At 37.0% G+C, this 12148-nt stretch overlaps 1 protein-coding gene across 1 annotated transcript in view; it reads left to right on the top strand.

The window, feature by feature from the left end:
- CA8 (carbonic anhydrase 8) overlaps window positions 1–11787 on the top strand; it is a 47372-nt gene extending 35585 nt beyond the window's left edge. Inside the window, exon 9 of the mRNA XM_051772262.1 lies at window positions 11157–11787. The gene's annotated coding sequence lies outside the window, so the exon portion shown is untranslated. The remainder of the gene's footprint in view (window positions 1–11156) is intronic.
- The last annotated feature ends 361 nt before the right edge of the window (window positions 11788–12148 follow it).

Below are 12148 nucleotides of genomic sequence, written 5' to 3'. Positions count from 1 at the left end.
TACTGTGTTTTTAGAAGACTAGTCATTGGTGGATCTTCCCAGTCTTATCTCTTAAAAAACAGGGTAGTAGGTCTGGAAGGAGGCCTTTAATTCTGGAAGGAGGCTTTTTCTTTTTTTTTTTTCTTTTCTTCCTTTTTTCTTTCTGTTTAAAAAAAAAAATTCTCTTCTCCCTGCTTTACAATGCTGTTTTTTCCCCAAGACTGAATCTTGGGCAACTCTAGTGAAGATACAAGAGGAAACTAATTAACTTCTCTTATGGCTAATTTTTCTTATTTCATTCATCAGAGTAGTTGCTGCTTCTTTTCATCCTTCATTGGCTCACAGAGCAATAATTTAAGGATGACATAAGAGCTAATATGCATGTGAACCTACATTAACCCTGCTTCAGTTATGAAAAGCTCCCATGTCATGTTCCCCCAGCCTCTATCAGTTACAAAATAAATTCTCTCAATGCTCAACAGTTACTCCTAAACCTCATTATACTCAGTTAATCAATGTTTTACTATAATGAAAAACCTGGCAATGAGATTCATAGAGAGTTAAAGCCCAGGGAAGTGTTTGAGTCACCATCCCTGAAGGCATTTAAAAGTCATGTAGATGTGACACTGAGGGACATGGTTTAGTGGTGGACCTCGCAATGCTGGGCTGATGGTTGGACATGATCTTAGAGATCTTTTCTAAACTAAACGATTCTGTGATTCTAAGACGAATAGTTGCCTTGAAAGTAGTAAGTCAAGGCACCAGCATTTATGGTTGATTTTGAAATAAAATGGTCCCACCTTGATAAAAATAGTAAGACAGCAAATCTGGGATGTCTTCAAGAAAAGAATGAATCTGTTCTATTGCTTCCTTTGTCAAGTCATACTGCTTTTTAGCATAGTAAAATTTTTCATCTACTGTCTACAATAAACTTTTTTTAAATGATCAAAATATTGGGTACTCCCCATTACCCTGTTTACTGTTGGAATCCATTATGTAAAAGCATCAGATTTTCTAACTGCACATTTCTTCAAAGTTACAAAATAATCAGTTCATCCAGAGTTTCACTTGGAAGCTTGCTACTGAAAGCTTATTGATAAACACTTCTGGGTAAGGACATGTATTTGTACATTAAATTCTTGCCCTTTCTAGGTCAATGGTGCAACTTGGTTCACATGCTCTGTTTTGGAGTTAAGCCTCTTCAGAGCATTCTCTGGGTCCCAACTTGATGTGAAGTTAATAAATAATCAGACAGAAGATAATCTGTAAAAGAGATTGATAATTCTGTGCTTCCAAAAAATGGATCCATTAAAACCAAATGGGAAAATTATCTTCCCTTCTGCATAGGATAGAAATTATTAAATGAACTAGGACAGTGACCAACAATTTCATGGTCTTTCCATGCAGTGTAAGTATTCAGTATAGTGTATGCATCTAAACATTTTTGCAGTAAGTGTTTATTTGTATTTTATAACCTTATTTAATATCTGCATCCTAGAAGTTAAACAAATAAAGCAAAATCTTGATACTTTTTAAAAAATATTTTCTCATTCCCATATTTAATTTTGAGCACATCCCTAAGCCCAATTCTCAATTACATGGTTCTCTGCAGTCACCAAATGTTGTCACTTTAATCTTGAAATGGATGTTTCAAATTCATCCCAGCTTCTGCATAAAAATTACTTGGGAAAATCATAGCAATATTAAAGTACAATTTTTCTCAGAGAGTGAATAATGCCCTCAGGCCAGTGCAGGTAATTCAAGTCTGTAACGGTGAAATTACTTGACACACTGAGTTTGAATTTTAAGCATGAAAGACTTTCTTTTACAATGCTGGAATTGAAATGTAAAAATTTCCCTTTTGCTTTCATGTTTGAAATTTTATTACATTTGTCAATACTTATAAAGATTTGTTCTATATAATAAGATTTATCTTGGCTGTGCTTCACAAAATAATCTGCAGCTTTAATTCACAAATGATGGAATTTTTAATATAAAATAACAGTCCTCACTCTAGGGCTATGCTAATTGTGGACTCTCAAGCACTGAGGAAGAACTGTGACTCCTGGCATTGTGTAACTCACAGAAGAAATGATGCTTATCTCTCTACACCTGATTGAATTATTTATCCAAAATTCATTTGGCCAGGTCTTCTTAGTTTTGGGTACATCAGTACGAATAGCACTGAATCAATCAATGTTTCATTATATATCCTTGCTGTTGTGTTTGGAGAGCTGAAAAAATGAAGTGTAAAAAGAAATCGCATGGCATTGTTCACCTTTATTCTATACAAAGAGGCAGAAAGGGAAGAAAACAACCCTACTTACTTTGTAGTAATTTCTTCACACCTCTCCAGGAGCAAGGTGTTGAGGAACAGTAGCTCCTCACAGAGACCTCAGACACCCTCAGAGAAGACACCTTCCTTCATAGGAATGAAGGAAGTCCCTTAAGCTGGGACTGCTGACATCAGCTGAGTATTGCTATGAAGACTCAGTAGCAGATGGGGAAGTAATAGTTTGCAAGACAGCATCTACCTCATGATTCAAGAGGAACATTTTTTCCTTTCAAAGAGAAGATTACCTTATATTTTAAACCTCTGATATGTCTTGAATATTATAATTACAAACACACTGGTGGGCTTCTTTTATGACACAATGTCCCTCTGCCAAGGCTGCGGGAGCACCTATCAGTGAAGTTTTCAATGTTTTTTTTTTATTTCAAACCAGTGTGGTACACTCACTTGAAGAACCTTGAGGAACATTGGTTTGCCATGACCTTGTCACTCTGTCAGGGAAAGGAGGAGACAAATGTTTCCAGAAGTGTTATATACACAGGAGGAGAAAGAGGTTGTTTGAAAGGTCTAATTAGTTTTGGCTGAATCAGAATGCAGGCTCTACACACACCATGCTCCCAAAGCTTCAGAACATCTGCTCTTCAGTCTTGATTTAAACCTTGACAAAACTGAACCCTTTGTGGCTTATGATCAAATGGCATATGTTGGTCTTTGATGTAAATTGTTCTAGTTGGTTGAATTAGAGGCAGAGTTGACACAAACATGGAATATCATGGTGTGCAATCTCAGGGAAAGAACTGATTTTTTTTTTTATTAATATTCCTGCATCATGGGAAAACTCAGATATCAAAATACTCCTTTCCAGTACTAAAAAAAAGTTTGTCCAGGCTCTAAAAGGAGCCTTCAGGAGGACAAAACAGAACTTTGTAGCTTCTCTGCTCTCTTTAACCCAATCAGCTTTAGAATAAGTTTGCTGCTATCTGATTGGCCTCTTTTGGCTCTGCTTTGTTGCTAAAAACAGATCTCTTTCCTATAGCCTGGAGTTAATGAGTTTTTGGACTCTGTTGTGTGGGTGTTTTTGAAATGCATCCCATTTACGTCCAATTATATGGCCTTTACATCTGTCCTCTCCTGCAGTTGTCACAGTTTTCACATAAGTTTCTTTTGAAAAAGTAATTTTTTAAATTTCTAACCTTTTAACATAATGTCCAGTAGTGAAAGAACCAGTCAGGTGTTAAAGGAGTTCGGAGGGAAATCTCAGTACAGATTTGCGTTCAGACAGTGAAGAACATTAACAGAATAGTTTTTCAAGAATAACAGAAAGTTTTTTCCAGAATAACAGAATAGATGTGATTGGAAGGTGCCTCCAGAGATCTACTGGTTTGATCCTCTGCTCAAAGCAGTGTTAACTACAGTGGGCTGTTAGGGCTGTGTGCAGCTAGGTGTTGAATATCATGAGGAAGAAAACTCAATCTCTTTAAGCAACTTGTCCCTGTGTTTGACCACTCCTGCAGGGGAAAAGGTTCTTAATCTTAAAGAAATTTCCAGTATTTCAGTTTGTACCTATTGGATTTCTCCTTTTACTGGATGCAGTTGAAGAGTCTTGTTCTCAAAGTATTTATATAGGCTGATAAAATCCCTGCTGAAACATCTTTTCTGGGCTAGACAGTCCCAGTTCTCAGCTGTCCTTTTATGACAGGTATTCCAATTGCTTAATCGTCTTTGTGACCCATTGCTGGTCTCCAGTATGTCCATGTTTCTTTTGAACTGGACCCTTTGCTCCAGATGTTCTGTCAGTGCTGAGTAGAAGTGAAGGATCATTTCCCTCCCCCTGCTGGCAATGCTTCTCCTGGTGCAGCCCAGGAGGCTGTTGGCCTTCATTGTTGCCTGGTTGCGTTACTGACACACGTAGAACTTGTTTGCCAGGGCTCCCAGATCCTTTTCTGAAATAAAAGAGGAAGGATAACATTGTGACTTCCTCAGTGTTAACACTAATTTTTTTCATACTTCCTCCTTGACTCAGAGCCCTTGCTATGGGCACCAAGATATTTCTTGACATTTTCAGATGATCTTGGAAAAAAGATTTATAATTCTTATACAGCAAAGCTTAACAATGGGGACAACAAATACTACCACTTCTAAAAATGAAATAAGAAAACCCTTAAATCTTCCATTTCATCAGAGGTTATTTTTTTTTTTTATGATTTGATGCCTGTCTGACTGTTTCTCAATATGTGAATTGTGAGTTTTCCAGCAGACTGTTATTTTGGGGCTTACCACCTTTCCAAATGGATAAGTACTTTTCTAGTAGGGCGTTCTTCACTGAAAATGGTGTCATCTGTGGTTTCCAGTGGATGTTTCATCCCCTCTTTAATCCTTTTTAGTTTACATGTAACTGATTGATAGACATGCCTTTCTCCTCTTTTACCTCAGTGGAACAGCTTTATCTGTGAATGAGCAATATGCCTGATTTCAAACACTTGAATATCAACTTGAATTTGTAATGATACTGAACTCAGGTTGGCATGCTTACATGTCTTCATTCATTTATGAATCAGAGTGTATATGCATGATTCCGTGCATAGAGTAGATAAGTGGTATTGCTCCTATTTACTAAGAGGAGATCAAATAAGTTCCTGCTACAGAAGTCATTGAAATGCATGAGATCCTTTCAATAGAAGACAGTAAGAGCTTTTTCTAAAAAATAATTTGCTAAAATAATACTTAAAGAATACTTTTTTAAAAAAGTGATAAACTTTAATTTGGTTTCCACTGAGCATAATTAATAAATAACAATTTGATCTCCAGTGTGTTGTCTCAGAAGTCTTTATCTCAGACACAATTTATTTTATATTCATAGATAAAGAATTATTCTCCAAGTGTGATGATGGCTTATACCTATTCAGTCTAATTCTATATATTACTCCAGTTCTCCTGAACATTTTTGTTCATGACTGAGTCAGAAACATCTGAAAAAGCATCAGTTTTTATATATACATTCATACATGCGCATTCATATTTGGTAGACCTCAGATTGCAAGTTTATCCAATATCCTGTAAATTATGATAGCAGAAATTAATTCAGATTAAAAACATTCTTAATTATCATTTTCCTAGTTGTACATTCAAGATTATAAGAAAAAAAAGACATCATTAAAATAGCAAGATTGTGCTAGGCCTGAGGAACAGGAAGGAGTAATTTAGAGTGGGAGGAACAGAGACTGCATGCCCAATTCTCCCGGAAACTTTCTGGATGATAATGAGATGAACAGACAAGCAGAAATTAGCATAACAGTAGTTTCACAGCAAGGAGAGAGGGAAATGTGATGACTGTAACCGATACATTTAGTGAGCGGATAGTGCAAATTACTTGCTTTTGAAGATGCTAAGCAGCTCTTGTGGCAACAGAACTGTGTTGCCCTTTCCAGAGGATGTTGAAGTGGGATCAGTGTTGCCAGTGGGAACGAGCTAGTACTAAAAAGGTAGTGGTGCACTCCCCTCTCTGGAATTGCAAACTGTATGGTAACACTGTAGAATATGAAGGGACATTCAAACACAGGAGTTGTGGAGCTGCCCCGTGCCTCTGAGAAATGGAAAGCGTGATGCAATGCTAGGGTCTGCATTTCTTTGTTTAAGCAGATCTCAGTGAACTTTATATTTTAGTGGGCATTTACATTACCTATCTACGTGTCTTTACTCTCAGTTTACTAGTAGCATTTGCAGTTTGTGAAGTTCGCAAAGAAGTTACTCTGCAGAAGTTCTAACACTTGGGGATTTTATCCTTTCCTATTGTGTAGATCCAGAGCTGGAGTGAGCTTTCAGCAGCCATGCATCATTAGGTTATTATGACTGTTCTTATCTTTTTCCTGTTTAAAAAAAACCCCAAAACAACTGAACACAAAGATTATCAACAGTAGTTCTTTAGAAATGCAAACACTAATTTCCTAGATTCGATGAAATGTGAGTATTTATGCTGATTCTCAGTGAGTGACTCTTTATCGGTCATTGTTTGTCTTCATGAGTTTAGAGTTTGTGCTTGAAAGGTGGTTGGTTTAATTGTTAAGTTTCAGTCTTTGAAAGAAACTGAACTTCATGTTATCAACAAAACTAATAATTGTTCTTCTGTGTTTAAGATCTTATGTATAGTGCCCAACCTCCACTGCCACTTCAGAGTACTTGAGAATGTGTTTATGCTTGAGTGCGTGACTCTAGGTCAGAGGGCCAAACGCCTTTGACTTGTGAGCTACGGACCTTAATCCTCTAGAGACCTACTGGAAACAAACCAAAAGTTTTGGAGCATTGAGGCAACCAAAAGCTCCAGGAATGGCTTGAAGATGCTGCCTTTTCAGGTTGTTTTCCACTACTTCATTGTAATAGCAGGGAATAGGATGTGTACTGAGATTGTAAGTGAACCCTGTGATGTCAACATAATTTTTTTCTCCACTGCTATGATTCAAATTAGTGAGTAGAAAAAACTTTTGTTACTTGTGTGACATACCTCTGACACAGGGGCCAGAATGTACAGACTTGGTAGCCAGAGGCAGCCAAGAGTCATAGACTAGTCACTGGTGTAGTTCGTATTTATGCTGTGTTCAGGCCAGAGCATCAGTATAGGGAATGATCAAACCCTAAATGAGGAACAAAACCATTCTGAGTTGTAGTGTTTCCAGAGTTAGTATCATATTGGAATTGTCGTTGTTCAGTTCCTTACTGAGCTCTTGTTAGAAATACACAAATTGTGGAGGAATGGAAAATGGTCAAAATCCCTAAGCATGTAAAGAAGAAGCAAAGAAGAAAGATATTACTGTCCTTCCTTTTCAAAGCCAAAATGTTATAAGGTAGCCTAGGAGTCAGATCTCTGCTTATGCTTTAGAAAATTCATGCTGACAAAGGCTCCCAAACTTTGCGACCTGTGGGTCTCTATGAGCATCACATATTCGTTGCTATTCACAATTCACTGTTTCATCAGCTTTTTGCAAAATGAGTTGTGAGAATATAATTTCCAGCTGCTTACCATAAACCACGTTTGGTTTGTAGACTGCTACTTGGGAACTGATAATGTAGCCAGGACTGCCTGTCATAAAAAACACCCTCATGACATGCTTATTGGCAGCCAAAACACACAAGTTAGAGTCTGAGCACACACTGAAACTATGGTATGTTATTTTCACATATGGTAAAAAAAGCTTTGAATTAGTGGTGAGGCAAAATAGTAGGAAGCTTAAATCATCTTTGATAAAGCTTCATCCATTTCTAGAGAAAGAGATTAGTGCATGTGAAATGGAATGTCAAGGATATTAGAAGAGTGTCAAGGTACATATGTACGACCAAGTCAGAGAAGAAAGCCTGCAATATGCTTTCCTCTGTCAGTAATGTAATACGTCTTTGGCACTGGGAGTTCACTATGTTTTACCTGTATGAAATCACACAGGGAGTTTTAAGCAGAACATTACTCCTACATTGAAACTGAAGATCCAGGTAGGCAGACGTCCTTACTCTTATTGGAAGTTTTATCTCATTATTTCATATGGATGAAGACAATGCAATGAGCAGTATGCAAACAAACTCTTGCTAAGCGGACAACCATGTTTTGAAAATAAATAGCAAAGATAAACTACCAAGTTATTTAGGTTACTGAAAATGTTTTTTGCAAGTGATAATTGCCACTCAAGGAAGAGAATGCCAGCAGTGACTGTTGTTAGCAATATTTCAGGACTAACACCAGCGTTTATGACAGAGCAGTGCTACAGAGAAAAACTTTAATTTAAAAGATTTTATTAATGCATCTCCAGAGCTCAAGACAAAGGTACATTTTAGTTAGATAGATGTAGTTAAACGCCCACAGAACTTGATGTAGACTCAATAAATTGTGACCTTTTCTTGGAAGAAATGCAAAGCATTTCAGGAATGATAAGATTTCAGAAGTAGTCAGTCCTCTTTTCTAAGACACTCTGAATCCATGCCTGACTGTACTAGCAGGTGCTGTTTTTAGGAAGGTATAGGGTAATGGCAATGTTTAGTCAGTACCAAATGGGGTTTGCCACCCATTTCTTTTGATTTTTTTAAACTCTTATACTTTTTGATTTGTCATAGTGTTAAGGAGTAGAAGGCAAGATCCTTTTGTAAGGAAACAAAATAGAGACATTGTGTGAACAATTATGATAAGGAATATGGTTAGACAAAATAGGTGGAATAGATCTCCAAAAAGCAGATTGACTACTTTTAAGTAGCAGAGTAAGGTTTTTGATCTTGTGTAGTGATCTTGACCTAAGGCTACTGCAGTGGGGCATCTTACTTCCTCCTTATCAGATGGAAAGGCATATTATTGTGGCCGTGATATTTAAGTTCTCCATAGTCTCTTTATTTGCACTTTCTCAACACTTTCGGAAGACTTTGAAAAATAATCCTTTTCACTGAAGTTTTCTTATATCTTCTCTTTTAAATAAGTTCTTTCTATTGCTGTAGGAACATTGGGACCTTTGGTTCTTAAAAATATACCTGCTTGGCTTTATCTTTGCTCCTGCTTCTACTCCTTGTTTCTGAGATAAAATTTATAGTGTTGCATTTTTCCTAGTTTTGTACAAGAAAATTTCCTCTGTGAGGAATATAGGTACTTTAAATTATTATATGAAAGAATTAGATATAAATCTTCTTGGAAACATAATTATTTTTTATGTTCTGACATTGATTTCTGAGTTTAGATTGACCTTGTTAAATTTTTTATTTTTTTTTAACCACGGGTATTGTGATAACAGTTCTCAGACTTTGCAGGTATTTACACTTCATGGCACTGATCCTGAAAGGTTTTCTTTGGTAATGGTTTTCTTATCTGTAGAGGACTTCACCGGAAGCAGTGGGACTCAATATATGTAGTATTCAACCCAAGAAAAGGAAATTTCAGGGGCAGAAATATAATTTATAAACAAGCAAGGCTTCTAGGCAATTTTCTGACTATAATACACATGCTCATTTGTACAATTGTAGCTCAAATATTGCATTTCCAAAAACTTTTCAACAGAGTAAGAGGAGCAGATATCTTCATATCTACATAAACCTTTAGCCTGAGTAGTGTGTCACTTGACCATATATATTATGGAACAGTGCTATTTATTTAGCATGGTAGAAAAATTACTGTGAAACAAGAATAAATGGTAAACATGAATAACAACACTACCAATGTATAGAATCAGTCTTTTGTCAGACAATATATTAAGTATTTCTATACTGAACGTATCTGAAATCTTTGGACTGGCTTGTAATTAGGCTCCTTTCCAAAAGTAATCCATTAATACAATAGCTGCCCCAATCCCAGTTCAACTTAATTTCACTGGCTTTGACTTTTGGACTAAAAGCATTAAGCTTGAACTAGCTAAAAATGTACAAAATGTGCATTCAATTAAGGAGTAATTAGATACTCAATCACCCTTACATCACACTAGGGATTATCCAAGAAAGAAGCGAGATACTACTCACTGCAGTGTATAAAACAGTTTTCTTAATTAGTTTAGCACTAATTGAGATTGAGAAAGTGTCATTGTGTCACAGCATTAGTTTGCCTGTATGGAACCTTAAGAACACAAAGGTATTGGCTTCTTTCAAGCTTTCTCGCTCAGATTTTTCGGTCTTAGTCACTGATCCAGTACCTGCTGACCTTGCAAATGGAAGCCTTCTGTTCACTTCAGTGAGTGGGTTGGTTCATTGTATCAGCATCCCACTGAAAAACATTCCAAGAGTTTTTCAGAGATGAAGAATAACTTGTTTTTATAATTTGGGTTTTTTTATGTTATGCCATCATATCAAACCCCAGGAAGGACTGAGAATCCTCTGTGCTATTATGTAGAGTGTAACCATGGCTAAAACCAGCTGCTGTGTGAAGGACTTACAGCCTCCCTTAGAAGGCAGCTTGTAGAAAGTTCTTCAAGTGGACCATTAAATGATGTTGCTGCCAGACGACTTTTTTGGGGAGATCTTGAATGACAACCAGGGAGCACATGCAAATCATGACACAGATTGTCTCTTTGTAGGCAAGATTGACTTAGCAGTGTTGATGGTGGCTGGCAGCCTCTACTCTCCCTTCCTCTTTAAGTAAAAGAGTGGGAACTCTTTAAAATGTGTTGACTCTTCCTTGTAGCCCCAGGTGATCATTTGCACCCAAGGACTTACAGATTGTTTGTGTGTATGAACTGAGTTATAGTTAGAACTAAAATAACCTCAGGAAAAAAAAAAAGGAGATTATTAGTATAACAGAATGAAATGGTTTGGCACTGCCTCTGAACTGAGAGCATTAGGGCAACCTGAGCAGCTGATTTCTTAAGGTTATGCCAGAGCACATGAATATGTGTTTGCATGAAATTGAGTATCGATTAATCTCTGCTGCTAATGAGTAAGAATATTATTGCTATTAGAACAAATTGGGTGATTGCTTTCTGTCTCCTGAGCCCACCTGACTCCCATAAGAGCTGGGTACTCAGCACTTCACTTGGTAGGGCCTCTAAAATAGTAAATGGTAAAAAATTCTCTGTGACTGCTGTATTTTTCTTTCTAGTTTACTGCCATTCACACCACGTTAGAATCAATTACCAGATTGATTCAGTAAGTCAATTGTAGAACTTTGGTTTGAATTAAAAATTTTACCGTTGCATTTAACTTTGCATTTTTACTACTATTTCCTCCATTGCTAGTAAATCTTCCAGCACTGGCTTTACTCTGAAAGAGAAGAATCAGGACCATTATGTCACGAAAGTATATACCCTGAAACTGCTCCCACCTGCTGTCATGAAATCCCAGCTTTTAGTTTTCCCTGTCTCCCTGGCTGGACATAAACAGTCTTTCAGACCCACTGTGGAGGAATGTCAGTAACATAATTGTTCCATTCTCTTTTCAGAGAGGGGGAAGACAATGCTCCCACAGTGCCCGCAGATGAGAAATGGAAACTTTCTGAGGCTGCTGCTTCAGTTGAACCACAAAGCCTGTATTGTTTGTCTTCATCTAATTCAGCCTTGATAGACGGCTGTGGCAGTTGGTCTGTCCACATGGTCCAGTGAAATTCTGTGAATGGGGCTGCACATTAAAAGAAGAAAACACATTAAATCTTCCAATTCTCACTGTTAATTATTTTTAAATGGTAGTTATAATTGATTTTATAGTTACTTTGCCATTGCATTAAATAGTCATCTATGATCCAAGTAGTGCTGATTTTAAGCTTGGTATGAATGCTAGTATGTAGAAATACTCATTATTATTTTGAATATTAGATTTAATTCTATTCCATATCATTTCTTCTGTCAGTAACCATCCTTTCTGTAGAGGGGAGGTGCATTCTATAAAGCTAAGAAAAACATTGTTCATAAAGAGTAATATACAAATTCAGATTTATTTTTTTGGCAGAAAGGAGCACTCCTCTGCCAAACATATACACTTAACATGGTTTATCTGAATAAAGCTGAATGACATTTGCATTACTAGGAACCTTACTGAAATAAAGGACAGTTTGGAACTAAGGAATATAACAATAAGCTGAATTGTCTGGATTATTTTCTACTTGGTGGGTCATGGAACTTTGAAAGGAGTGTTCAGTTCAGGCAGAAAATTATCAGCCTTTGTTCTCCTGTGAATTATGACAGTTCCATTTGTTCTTTACATTGCTGAGGATGGCAGTCTGGGACCTACTCTGCATGTTCTAGGCTCACTGCACAGCATGGGGATTGCAATGCTGGGCCACACATGACTTACCTGACAGAGAAGATAAGGGAGTGACACTCTAAACTAGGTAGTTAAGCTCATAACTTCTAATTGCTACAAAACACCAAGATCTGAAGGACGAAGTCAGTTATATGGGGGGCAGTAGCTTTTATCACCATAGCTATTAGTGAGGTC

This window comes from Manacus candei, unplaced genomic scaffold (genome assembly GCF_025592945.1).
Source record: "Manacus candei isolate 608988 ecotype Guabito, Panama unplaced genomic scaffold, ASM2559294v1 h1tg000008l, whole genome shotgun sequence".
NCBI classification, from domain to species: Eukaryota; Metazoa; Chordata; class Aves; order Passeriformes; family Pipridae; genus Manacus; species Manacus candei.
Note: the sequence above shows the minus strand (reverse complement) of the source record. Positions and strands in the feature narration are given on the sequence as shown.